This window comes from Gymnoscopelus braueri (genome assembly GCF_963280865.1).
Source record: "Gymnoscopelus braueri genome assembly, chromosome: 16".
NCBI classification, from domain to species: Eukaryota; Metazoa; Chordata; class Actinopteri; order Myctophiformes; family Myctophidae; genus Gymnoscopelus; species Gymnoscopelus braueri.
Window position 1 is genome coordinate 12477497 of NC_137616.1, and position 14200 is coordinate 12491696.

The following is a 14200-nucleotide window of genomic DNA, read 5'->3' on the forward strand; positions in this document are numbered from 1 at the left end:
GAGAGAGAGAGAGAGAGAGAGAGAGAGAGAGAGAGAGAGAGAGAGAGAAACAGGGCCCCCTGAAGGGAGGGACCACACAGACGTTGCAACACAACTTGGGTGTTTTGCGATGAATAACCGAAGCATCCCTTAAAACATGTGTTAATACGAGCTTTAAGCCAGTAAGCGGAATTCCACTCCAAACAGCAGGTCACGTCCCTCACTAGATCTTGAAACGATAATGGCTGCCGCGGGGAGCCCGAGAAGAACGCTACTGTTACAGAGTCAGATATCTAGACAGACACACACACAGCTCAAACACTTGATGTGGTGCGTTTTGGCAGCCATTTTCTCTGAGAATTCACGGAGCGCACATGTCAGTCAAGTCCTCTGACTGCTTAGGAGGCAGAGAGGACCACACATAATGCTTTGGAATTAAAAAAAAAAGGAAAAATGCAAAGCACTCAAGAACGTGTCAGTCTGCGTTTCTCAGGCATGCGCCTTCACGTGACGACAGCTGTGAGTCGTAGGCATGCTGCAAAACAACAATAACACTTTATCTTTTGTTTCGTTTGTTAAACATCTTAGGAGAGCCCATATATATATAAGCACTTAAACCCTATATATATTTAGTTCACTGGGTTCCCCAAGGCTCTATACTAGGCCCCCTCCTTTTTTTCCGTCATTTCCAAATCTTCCCTTCATCCAAAATAGCCGATCTACACGCTCACAGCGCGTCACAACTTGTAGATCTGCTGTTTTAAATCAGAATAGGCACGATAGAGTTCAAGTGGTTTAAAAACATCTTGCTCCATAGAAATGTCTGTGTGTTATCCAAATGAAAACCAATAAAACTGTGTTTTTTTGTGTTGTAATATCCTATGGCATTCATCTGCAATGAATGAAATATGATATTGCACATCTAATGTATCCCGGTTGGAGGTTATACAGCGACACAAATTGGTAGTCCACAAATGGGTTATAAAAAGATGACCACATAAACACACGCACGCACACACATGCAAATCCATCCACACAAAAACAATAAACTGACGCTTTAACAAGTGCAAACCCTTAAGTGTCTGCAAAGCAGTCCTTGGCACTGAGAGCATTACTCACTCTCTCGCTCTCTCTTTCTCTCTCTCTCTCTCTCTCTCTCTGTGCGTCTCTCTCTCTCTCTATCTCTCTCTCAGTGGTGGAAAATGTACTCAAATATTTTACTTAAGTAAAAGTATCAATACTGCAATGTAGAAATACTCTGTTACAAGTAAAAGTCTGGAATTCAAAATATACTTGAGTAAAAGTTCAAAAGTATTGGTATCAAAATGTACTTAAAGTACCAAAAGTTAAAGTGAAAATGTTTGAAAATAGTAGATCTACAAGCTCACAACGCGTCGCGTTGTGAGCTTGTAGATCGGCTGTTTGAAAATAGCCTAGGTATAAAATAGGGCTAAAGTGTTTAATGTATGTTTTATAATGTAATAATGTGTATCTGCAAAGTAACTAGTAACTAAAGTTTTCAAATAATTGTAGTGGAGTAAAAGTATAATATTTGCCTCTGAGATGTACTGTAGTGGAGTAGAAGTAAAAGTATTGAACATTGGAAATACTCCAGTAAGGTAAAAGTACCTCAAAATTGTACTTAAGTACAGTAAATGTACTTAGTTACTTTCCACCACTGCTCTCTCCCTCTCCCTCTCTCTCTCTCTCTCTCTCTCTCTCTCTGTGGAGTACTCCAGAGACTGGACTCTGACTCGAGAGTCGACCGTGTCCAAATAGCAGCTGTGCACCTTCCACTTCCTGGTCCATAAACACAATCCACAGGGATCCACAATGTAAAGATGGAGTCATTGTAATAAGTTCCACCAGACTTGCTGAACTTACTGCATGCATGCATGCATCTGTGCTTCACATCCTACTGCAGTTTCCAGCCGATATAAGTGACAAAGAATGGTCTGGTAGTGTTGTTGATTGCACACATTGTTTAGTTTTGTTTGTATTCAAATAAGAACAGGAAAGACCCGTGGTGTTGTTCAAGCTGTAGTCTATTAAAGGAGAATTCCGGACAAATTAAGTGTTATCTTTCATGTCTCGTTACTCACCTAGCGACGTAAAAAGTGGCGTTCTTTTTTTCCATATATTCCCCTGTCGTCATTTTTTAAACACCCTCCGTTGTTATAATGGGAGCGCGTGGCTTAGTGAAGTTTGTCTATTATAACCGACGCAATGTTATTTTTTTCTATACTACGATTCATTGTAGAGTCTCATGATAGTCAAACATGCGCTGAAAATTCCTGCGAGCCTGCCGTTAATGGCGAACGATTTAACACTGGATGCTTGTTTCTTTCCAGAACCTGGCAACTCGTGTTGCCAGATTCTGGAAACAAGCAATTATAACAACGGAGGGTGTTTAAAAAATGACGACAGGGGAATATATGGAAAAAAAGAACGCCACTTTTTACGTCGCTAGGTGAGTAACGAGACATGAAAGATAACACTTAATTTGTCCGGAATTCTCCTTTAATTGGTTGAGTTATTGCCTGATAGATAGACTGGCATGCGTATTAAACAACCCATTAAAACAAAAGCATCTGTGTCGTTTTAGATTTTAGCGTTGGCTATTCAAAAAGAGCAGATCTACAAGCTCACAGCGCGTCACGGAGCTTGTACATCTGCCATTTTTGAAAAAAAAAAATTTAATCTTGAAAGTGTGAGAACTACTGATTTCTTAATGGGTTAATAAAATACATATGCATAAACATATAATTGTACATATCTGTCAAAAGGATAAAAACACAATAATTCCATTGTGGTCCTTTAGGACAGTGGTTCTCAAAGTGGGGTCCGGGCCCGGGACCCCCAGGGGTCCTTGGGGGGGTTCCAGGGGGTCCCCAGCAAAATGTGTTAATATAGCATCACAATAATTCTAACCACTTTAACCTTTTATAATTTGGCTATCAAAAAATAGAAGATATACAAGCTCATAGCGCAGCACCGAGTGCCGCGCTATGAGCTTGTAGATCTGCTATTTTTTTAAAAGACATTTTTTGCAAATCTTTGAATATATATATTTTTAAGCGAACATTTGTAACTCAAATCTTTGCTTCTGGGGGGGGTCCCTGGAACCAAATATTTTGAGATGGGGGTCCGCGGCCAAACACAAATCATTTTGGGGGTCCTTGACATGAAAAAGTTTGAGAACCACTGCTTTAGGAGAAATGCCTGATGCAACAGCACCTCCATAACTAGAACATACAGCACGTAACACAGCGATCATTGTAGAGGGTCTGTAATTCTGCACAGTGCAAAGTAGCTAACAGATTAATCCATATTAAACACAGGTCATTGCTGCACACACTAAATGTTTGCTGTTTATGCACTGAATGCAAACTTTATATGAGGCAAAAGCTTCTAAAAGTCGCTCAATAACCACCAGGCACTTTGGATTAACTTTCCAATCTGCTGTTGTGTGTTGAACAGCATTCGGACCAGATGTATTTGTTTAATATAGGTTTTGCAGTAAAAAATTAATGGATGACCACATAACAGGTTGCTAATGAGCACAAGCTCCGTTCCTATAGTGGCCTGAAGCCAGCCAAGTTCACAAGGTGAGGTGGCCCCCCACCTTGAAGACACCGGGGGGGGGGGGGGGGGGAGGCTCAGGAGAGCAAAAAAAAAAAGTGTTCAACAAAACCAGGTTCAACTAAATGGCTCTGACGCAACCGTCACAGTGATTTAGGGCTTTAATCTCTTGCAGGCAACAATTTAAGAAGTCAAACCAAAACAGGGCAATCAAAAAATGTGCCTGTAGCCGTTTCAAACGTGATAGCTTCTTGGCAAGCCTCTCTCTCCGTGCAGGCAACAGTGAGCAACACGGCGAACAGAGCCGCCGAGGCATCTCGGCTCTCCTTCCGCAGAGCGACTTCAGCATCATCCTCCACACACAGGCTGACAGATCCAGCGTCCCTGGCACGATGCTACAAGTCTGATTGCGCACGCCGGTGCGAGCGATAACGCCGCATCGCGTCATCGCCAACCACCACGGACGACAGGAGAAGAATGAAAAGAAAAAACCCCCACCACGGAGAGAGGGAAAGTGTGTGTGTGTGTGTGTGTGTGTGTGGGGGTGTGTGTGTGTGTGTGTGTGGGATGGGGGGGGTGGTTAGAGAGAGAGAGAGAGAGACGAAAACAAAAGGCCTTGGTCTAAGCAGCAGGATCTAAGATTTCTCCCAGCAGTGCTGTTCCATCTACGACTCACACACTGGCAGCGGCCCAGTCAAACATGCCTTTGTGCTGACGTGGGAGAACTATGGGAACATGTCTTTTTTTCCTCTTTTTTTTTTTCCCCCTTAGCCGAGGCAAACTGACATGAGACGTTGAAGCTGTGTGCGCTGGCACAGTGGTAATTAAAATGCACCTCAGTGATGCAAACAATAATATAACGTAGGGGGGAAAGTATGGAGCTGACGCTCTCTCATCCAGATTGAGAAGTATATAGGCTACAACCACGGGAATAGGCTTTGATTCATGGATCGCCAAAACAAGCAACAGCAAAGGGCACAGTGCTCTTAAACACCCCAAAACATTTACTCCTCTGTGCCTGTATGGGAAACAGGGCACAAAGAAGTGTAGGCAGAATGGCATCAGTTATAGAAAAAAGCTTGTAATTTGCAGCCTTTCTCTCATTTACTTCATACATTTATCCACGTTCATCTATCCACTCCCTTACAGCGCAGCACTACTAGTGCAGAAAAGACACAGTAACTTACACAGAGTTAATTAATTAACGGCACAGGATTTTGCTGTGTAGGTGCCTCTGTTATGCCTTCCGGGATGAATATATGATATTAATAATACGATATCGGTTTTCAGCAGATATTCAACTCACAACACAGCAAAGTGCTGCTGGTAATTCTATGACTTCCTCCTGCTCTTCTCCAGAGAATTGTGAAACTAGCAATTTCATGACTCATTAGCCATACTGTATGCTGCAAGTGCTTCTCTTACTTTAAGGACAATGGCTCTTTAATTTGACTGTGGTCTTAATTACGTTCAATGGCAGCTTTGCAAACATCACCAATATACTGTAGAGGGAAAAACTAAATATTTTAAGCATGACATTTACAGTTCCATTTGGTTACATTTGTACACTGTCAGAGTTTGTTTTTTTTACCACTAATTAAGTATTGCATCGTGCACTTTGTTCAAAACCATGTCAGATTATCTTGCGGACCACTTTCAGGGCCAGGACCCATTGCTTGAGAAAAAAACAGTTTTTCAAGCTTATTGATGCAGACGGTGGAATGGAAACACTGCGTAGATTTGGCTTGCTGCGTAGTTATTCAGCATGGAAAGCCTTGCAGAGGGGGGGGGGGCAGGCCCTGTGACATGAAGGGTGTCTTGTTGCCGTGTGGGATTTCAGCTGTGGCATGGGAACCCTATTATGCGGATCCCCAAAACAGATTGGGTCAAACCGAGAACCCCCCCCCCCCCCCCCCACACACACACACACACACACACACACACACTGCCAAAACATGAGTCATGGAGGTCTTGTAATTAAATAATTGCCAGGATTATCTAAGCCTCTCTCTGACCACCAATGCGTATCACTTGTTTGTTTGTTCAGTTGGAAACCATAATATTACAGTTACCATGTGAAAATAACAAGTCATTATCATGTTTTATAACAAAACATTACACTGCATGACAATGCAAGTATAACATTTCATGTGTAGCCTATATCCCTGATTTTTTTTTTCTGGTTTACACCTGTCAATGCCGTATAGGATAATCCCCTGTGTTCATGTATCCATTTGTAACTCTGAGAGTGTACAAATGAGTTAGATTAACACTGAGGATTTTCTTCTACTGTGAATAAGCAAGGGTATTGCCACTGCCATGGGAAGAAGAAGAGAGAGGCAGAGAGTAGAGGAGGGCTACTGTACAAAACAGAACAAAAGGAGTGGGCTACAGTATGTGCATGAGTGCTAACGCCGTGCACGTGTTGTCGAGCCATGTTACTGTGTCAATGTGTTTTGCAGGCAGGCAGGCAGCAGAGCACACAGAGAACCGGTTTATTGTCTAACTGCTTGTTTTCTTCTCATTTTCTTTCGCAATGACACTTGAAAGGGATTTGCGATTGCACCTTTCACCCTGCATTTTTTATCTGATACATTAAGGCAGGCAGCCATGCATGATAAATCAACCTAGTGAATCATATAATGATATCATCATTACACTTCTCCCCACGATCATCTGTCAAGAGAAATATAAATTATTCCGGGGGGCTGGGGGGAGGGAGGGGGGAGAGTATGTAGGGTGAAGGTTGAGGAGAGGATGCTGTTCCCTCTTCTTTTTTGCCATAGCGATCCATCCATGAGCAGCAAGCAGACAAAGGAAGGGTTGTGAGAGCAGCGTGTCACAGCTCGAACACACAAAATGCTGTATCACCGCATTAATGGCAGCATCACTCTGCTCTCTGCAGCTCGCTCTCTCCGAATGCCTTCTGTTCTGATTCCGGAGCATTTCATCACAGAGTCCCCCCAACAACACGTGGGGGAACGAATAAAATTGAACATGAATTGGGATGTATAACGCAGTCAGTGTGGCTCTGCTGCTGACGCGTTTGGTCATATCAACTCTATACTGCAGCACTTCTTTGACACAGTGCTGCTTAACATGATATATTCCACCATGAAAGAGCTTTGGAGCAAAGCCAACGTGGGACGCTGAGAGGCTGTCTTCACTGTAACAGACTGTAATCGCTCTATAAGCCACTGGTTCCATAAATTTTTTAGCGCAAGACCCAAGCTCAAGATGAGAAATTAGACGTTTGCCCGGTACCCATAGTGAAAACAGCAGATCTACAAGCTCACGACACAACGCTTCGCACCGCGTTGTGAGCTTGTAGATCGGCTATTTTCAGTATTTCTTAAATATTTGATTTCTAATTTATGGAATTTCTTTTCTTTTTTTTCTTTTTTTTTACGTATTCACGAAATTCTTTTTTAAATCATGAAAAATTATGTTTTTTTCTCGGGGTTATAATTTATTTTAATGTTTTGACATTATTCGTGAACCATACAAATGTGTCCAGGAGCCACAAATGGGTCCCGACCCAGTGTTTGGCAAACGGCGCACTAAGCCATCCATCCTTATATACAACTCCACGTTCCCTCTCTCTCTCTCTCTCTCTCTCTCTCTCTCTCTCAGACTCCGATACGTTTAATTAGGTAGGTTTATGCACAGTAATAAAAGGCATCAATCAATGCAGGGCTGCTGCATAATAACAGTGACAGGGGGACAGTGACTCACTAAGAAACACCACTGCAGCATCCATTAACAATGACAATGCAAGCTGTTTGTCTCGTTCCCAGCCTGTGTGTGCGAGACTGTAAATCATCACCAGACCTATTATATCAGCTGTGCAAATGTACGCGCACATTTAAAACATATTATTTAGGTATTCGGTGCGTCTGGTCTTGTGTTATTAGGCTAAATCGTATAAAAAGTGGATTTTAACAAAAATATGCGTTTTGCTTCTTTAAATGGCATCCTCCTCTAAGCGCTACAGACGATTCCATTGGCTGGATGACCAAATAAGGCTCGTCCTTACACAGCAAATATTTCGCTGATTTTATGTGATTAATCAGTGCACTTGTAATGTGCAATATTAGGCTATAGCCTCTTATTTTGTTTGTTTCATCGACTATAGCGGTCGGGAAGCTACGTGCAATACATACTTTCTAAGTACTCTTTACATAATTGTTTAAGGAATAAACGCCCATTTGCTACGTGGTAATAATTTGATTGATTGATTGATTGATTGATTAATTGAATACTTTATTAACAGTTTGCGCACAGAAGGTACAGTTCAATACAAAAGGATGCTAAAAGGATTAACCCCAAGAAAGCATGGCTTGTTTCCACTCGGATCCTGTGTATTCAATTCATTCATGCATTTGTATTATTATGATTATGATTATGATTATGATTATGATTATATAGCAATAATAGCACCGTCTAGGCTGTATTGATTTATTCCAATAGTCCACATAAGTCTAGATGATTTGTGAAGCAGGTTCGGATCGATCTGGTGAGACATGAGTGCATATAGTGGTGGATCACTCGCTCCACAAAGGCTCAGACTCACACAGATCGACCCAGTCAGTGTCGCTGCAATAATAAGTGACAGCTTCTTTTCTCCGTGCATTTCTTCTCCCACCCGGAGCAGACAGACAGAGGCATGCTGCCTGACCCCTTCATCACTATAGTACACTGCCGCCGCCTCCTCCTCCTCCTCCTCCTCCTCCTCTACCATCGGGATCATCGCGATGCATTTCACTCACAAAAACACTTTGCAAAAAAAAAAACACCAACAACAACAACAAAAAAAAACGCTCGCATCGCAGCCTCTCAGTACAACTGAGTCAGAGCATAACAGGATGTGGCTGACTGTGGCGTTTCTGTTTCACTCTTTAAACCAGAGTTCACACCCCAAAACAATACGAGCCTTCACTATTACACACCGCCGAGGCTTTCAACATAATATGCATGTGGTTTTCTATCAGCTTTTTTTCCCTTTCTTCCCTTCTCTATATCTCTGTGGTGGACTATAGTAAAAGATAACCCATTGCACACTTATGCAAGTTTATAAATAATAACAGCAATCTAATGACAATCACAGGCATATGTTGGGGGATTTGACACAAACACTTGGCGCACATGCATTCCCCAATTAACACGCTCAGTTATTCAACATTGATTATTTTTTTAAAGCACCAAACAACATGATAATGCATGCATTTTTCTTACCTTTTCCTTTCTATTCTGCTGGTATTCCGCAGCCCCTTTTCGTCCAGTTTCCCAAATAAGTTGTTCACATGATGATCGCTTCCTAAAGCCCCCCGGCTTTGCAGGGAGAACCACTTTTCTCTCCTTTTCTTGTCCTTTTTCCACACAAACTCGCGTTTATCTCTTCTTGATCGCCAAGAATAGCGTCTGTGATTATAAAGTCTAAATGTCACTGTGTGTGTGCGTGTATGTGTATATGTGTGTGTATGTGTATATGTGTGTGTATGTGTGCGTGTGTGTGTGTGTGTGTATGTGTGTATGTGTGTGTGATGATCCAGTGCAGCGTGTCCGCTCCGTCTCCGCTGTGTGTTACACTCGACTGGAAGGAACGCCTACTCTCAATCGCTACATTGTTGACATTCGGCCGCTGACGTCATGCTCTCCCTCATTCACAACATTACGTTGGCGCCCCCGGGCAGTGTACTGTATGCGCGCACTCACACATAAATGTGCGCAGTTGTCGTTGGAGAATTGCTCTCTAGCGAGTATATTTACGTTGCTCGACATCCCTCCTTTTTTTTGCTTTGCAATAGCTTGATTGATTGATTGATTAATTGATTGATTGATTGATTGATTGAACACTTGCAGTTTGCAACAAAAAAAGCACAGGAAAGTAGGCCTATAAAACAAAAAAATACAACAGTGTTTCTCAAACTTTTTCATGTCAAGGACCCCCAAAATGATATGAATTTGGCCGCGGACCCCCATCTCAAAACATTTTGTTCCAGGGACCCCCAGAAGCAAAGATTTTAGTTACAAATGTTCGCTTAAAAATATATAGGTCTATATTGAAAGATTTGCACATATTTTCACTATTTTTCCAAAATAGCAGATCTACAAGATCATAGCGCGGCATCGGTGTGCTTGTATATCTGCTATTTTTTTATAGCCAAAGTATAAAAGGTTAAAGTGGCTAAAATTATTGTGATGCTATATTAACACATTTTGCTGGGGACCCCCTGGGACCCCCCGAAAGGACCCCATGGGGGTCCCCAGACCACACTTTGAGAACCAATTCAATACAAGGTATGCTAAGAGGATTATACCCAAGAAAGCGCTATGGCTTGTTTCCATTGGGGTCCTGTGTAGGCCTACTCAATTCATCGAAAATGAATCAATCAATCATGTGTAATCAATTCATCGAGCTGCCAATAAGTCTTGTATGGCAATGCAATTATGACATTATGACATCATAAACTTGAGAAACGACATACAGTTAGTAGACCAGGGGTCTAAACGTTTTTGACATGAAGTGTTTTCATTTTCTTGATAGTCAGTGTGACATATCAACATAAGTTTAATTATGACACCACATCAAAATTACATATTCCAACTGATTTTCATTGTCCATAGGCTACTTAAAGGGATAGTTCACCACCTTTTTTTCTATCGATTACCCCATGGAAACTTGAATTCATGGATATTTTTTAGTTTTTGTCGTATTCCTAAGCCAATAATTGGACCGGTAGGCAGCGGTTCCGGTAGGAGACACAAAGGAGAGTCTTTTTGTGACTCCTACCGGAACCGCTGCCGGTCATCAAATTATTGGCTTTTTGGGTGAACTATGCCTTTAACAATCGTGATGTAATGATCATTAGACTCAGGCTTTGACTTTTTACAGGGGCCAGTTCCAAATTGCAGCCACCTGTAAGTGCTCTTTTAGAGCTGTTTTGAAGGAGAGTAAGGATTCACAAATTTTTATGACTGTTGGTAGGGCATTCCACATTTTGGTGGCATAGAACAAATTTTACCCCTTGTTTGAGTCGAATCTGTGTTGAATGGGATTTGTGGAGCTCCCTCTGTGTTGTGTTTGTGAACATCTTAAACGTTTTTGAAGTAGTTTGACAGGTACATGGTGGGTGTCTTTGTGGTGTAGTGTATCTTGTAGAACAGGCCCATTACAAGTTGCTTTTACATTACAAGTTGCAAGTTGCTTTTTTGTATATATTTTTTATTTTTCATGCCTTTTTTTTTTGTACATAGTGGTATTTTTTCTCTGTATTTTTATGTTGATTTTTGAACTGTTTGGTTGCTACTATATATGTCTATGAAATTAATTCAAGGACCCCAACGGAAACAAGTCCGCAAGGACTTTTTTGGTCGGACCTTTTAGACAAAAGTATTATAAATGTAACTATGTTGTTGTCTCCGCCAGGCCGAAAGGCATGGCGAGAGAGTATGTTTTTCCCCCTGTCTGTCTGTCCGTCCGTCCGTCCGTCCGTCCGTCCGTCCGTCCGTCCGTCCAATAGAGAAGGCATGTGTCAGTGGAATGGGATGTTCTGAAGACAGATTGGAATTCGTACATTTGTTTTTTTTCAGCAAGATACTTTTCAACCTGTTCATAAACTATTTTTTTCCATAACTTTCGAGATGGAACTAAGAATAGATATAGGGCGGTAGTTGCCGGGGTCTAATTTGCTTCCTTTTTTGTACAGAGGGGTTACTCTCGCTAGTTTGAAATCTTGGGGGACGCGTGAGTCTCTGAGAAATTTGGAGGGGATATTGTCATGGCCAGTGGCCTCGTTTTGTTGTAGGGCACTACATTTTTAAACACATCATCAGTTGTCACCATGGTGAGTTTAAATCTATGTGTACACCTAGACTTTTGTAGAATGCTTGGATGTGCTTTACACCATAAGGCCCAAAGTGAGAGTTAGAGAGTTAGGGCAGTTTGTTAACCAGTGTTGTGGCTATGGTTGCAAAGAAGATGTTTAAGTGATTAGCCACATCCAGCTTGTCTGTAATGAGAGTGTCGTCCGAAATAACGTTGATGTTTGTAAAAATCAACACCATCACCAAGGCTGCAGTTTCTGACTGCAGCCTTGTTGGTTGTTAAGTAACTTCCAAAGCTCACGTGGTTTGTTTATGTTTTCGTCAACTTTATCATCGAGGTAGTTTTTTTTTGGCAGATCTGGTCATGGCAGTTACCTTATTTTTTTTTTTTAGCTTATTGCTCTGTTTTTGGAGTTTCACATGGTGGGTTTTGAGATCCTTGCTGAAGCATTTGGCGAGCTTAGACTTACTTTAGACTTACATTTTTGAACTTCAGAGCATTTTTTGTCTCTGACTTTCCTGTATACCAGAAATACACTGCAATGTCAGAAAGTACATTTTGTACATTTTCCGGAAAGACAGGAGAACGGCTTAAAACATGATCTATGTATGAAGGTATAGCATGTTTTGCTCAGAATCATCTCACATAATGATATGGACAAGTGAAGCCTCACTGGAAATATTTTCATTTCTTAATGTAAAACTCTTCCCTCAAGGCGTGTGCATGTAATTAAGAATTATCATTCACATGCAGACAGCAGAAATCTATTTTTCCTCATGTATTCACTGCCACACTGCAACATTTTCCTTCTTGGCATTCAGGGAGCTACTGACTATGCCAATGTACCGTGTACCTTCATGTTATTTTTTTCTGACACCAAACAAGCATTTTGTTTATTACATAAAATTAGCATAGATAGAAACGGATGCACAAAAACGTGTGTGTGTGTGTGTGTGTGTGTGTGTGTGTGTGTGTGTGTGTGTGTGTGTGTGTGTGTGTGTGTGTGTGTGTAGTAGCGGGTGATAAACATCACATATTGCCTTTTTTTTATGTCTACAGCTGTTGAAATATGGAGCATGAAATACATTTGCACATACAGGATGCCAGGATCTGATGCATCTATACCTTATGCAGTGTGTAGAGACTTGGGTTTTAGAGCTTACAGGCATGGATAAGAATATATCAGAGAATGCAATTATATTATAGCAAAACTATTGACAAAATCTATATTTTGAAATGACTATGAACTAAAGAAAATCTTCTGTAAACACATCTCTCTCTCTCTCTCTCTCTCTCTCTCTCTCTCTCTCTCTCTCTCTCTCTCTCTCTCTCTCTCTCTCTCTCTCTCTCTCTCTCTCTCTCATCTCTCTCCTCTCTCTCTCTCTCTCTCTCTCTAACACACAACTGCACAGCATTACAGATAATGAGCCTTGTTATCTTCTGAGGAAGATCAAAAAAGAAAAAAAAAAGGGACGAGCAAAACCCTAACTAAATGATTACATAACCTAATCTATAGCACTGCATTATCCTCATTGAAAGACAGTATTGATTGTAATACACGCCGTTTCTCCATGGTCTGTGTATAATCATTTATATAGCACATGTTCTTCAATCAAAAGGATATGCTTTGCGTAGCCAGCGTTACAGCTGTCAGAAGTAGTAGAAGTAGGTGCTGGAACAACATAGTTTGACAATACATATCATTTTGGGTGGTCCTTGACATGGAAAATTTGGAGCACCACTGATACAGCAACATACTGTTGTTAGGATTTAGAAAACATATTTAGTTATGTATTTGGCCGTGGACCCCCATCTCAAAATATTTTTTTCCCTAGGGACCCCCCAGAAGCAAAGATTTGAGTTGGAGGAGATTTGCACACATTTTCATGATTTAAAAAAAATATTTAGCGTGGCACTCGGTGCCGCGAAAGAAATCTAAACATGACACAGATGCGTTCCCGGATTGAATGGGTTAAATATCTAATCTAGCCCCCAGAGCTGGTGATGGAGGTGGTGCTGCGTCAGTAGTGGATTATAGTCATATTATCTGATAGGGCTATATGTCAGCAGGGGACACGCTTTAAGTCAGAGTTCACAACCTTTTCTGCACCAGGGCCCACTTGAAAATCTCAAAGTGTGTTCGCGGCCCACCCACCTGACCACTTTGTGGCATGTTTGTATTGTGGTTTGGATCAGTGGAAAAAATATTGAGTTCCCATTTATCGTTATCGCAGCGAAAACTCCTTTTCCATGAAATTCTTTTAACTTAAAAAAATATATATTGTGTTTCAAATCCTAGTGTTCGTTGGGGGCCCACTTGCAATATCCTCATGGCCCACCGGTGGGCCCAGGCCCACAGGTTGAGAATCACTGGCTTAAGTCTTTTGTCTCAGTGGAACTTACTTACTACTTATGCAGGCAATGTCGTGGCCGTGTTCACAATACACCCAATGCATGAGGAGAATTTAATTACAGAGCAGAGAGTATGGGAGAACACACACACACACACACACACACACACACACACACACACACACACACACACACACACACACACACACACACACACACACACACACACACACACACACACACACACACACACACACACACACACACACACAATTGCACACGTTCACAAAGACAGACATGTGCACGAACGCACAGACACACACCAAAGTTGGTATTACTATGCTTGTGAGGACATAAAAAGTTTAACAGCAATTTTACGAATGCCATTTTGGGCTATATTTTACACGCTGCAATGCGTGAGCTTGTAGATCAGGTATTTTCGGTGCAGCAACACCGACA

The 14200-nt window shown here is 41.6% G+C and overlaps 1 protein-coding gene across 1 annotated transcript in view; it reads right to left on the minus strand.

Annotated features, from left to right (window-relative positions):
- Nucleotides 1–9132, minus strand: part of bach2b (BTB and CNC homology 1, basic leucine zipper transcription factor 2b) — a 160556-nt gene extending 151424 nt beyond the window's left edge. The window contains 1 exon segment of the mRNA XM_080452551.1: nucleotides 8797–9132. The gene's annotated coding sequence lies outside the window, so the exon portion shown is untranslated.
- Between the last annotated feature and the right edge of the window lie 5068 nt (nucleotides 9133–14200).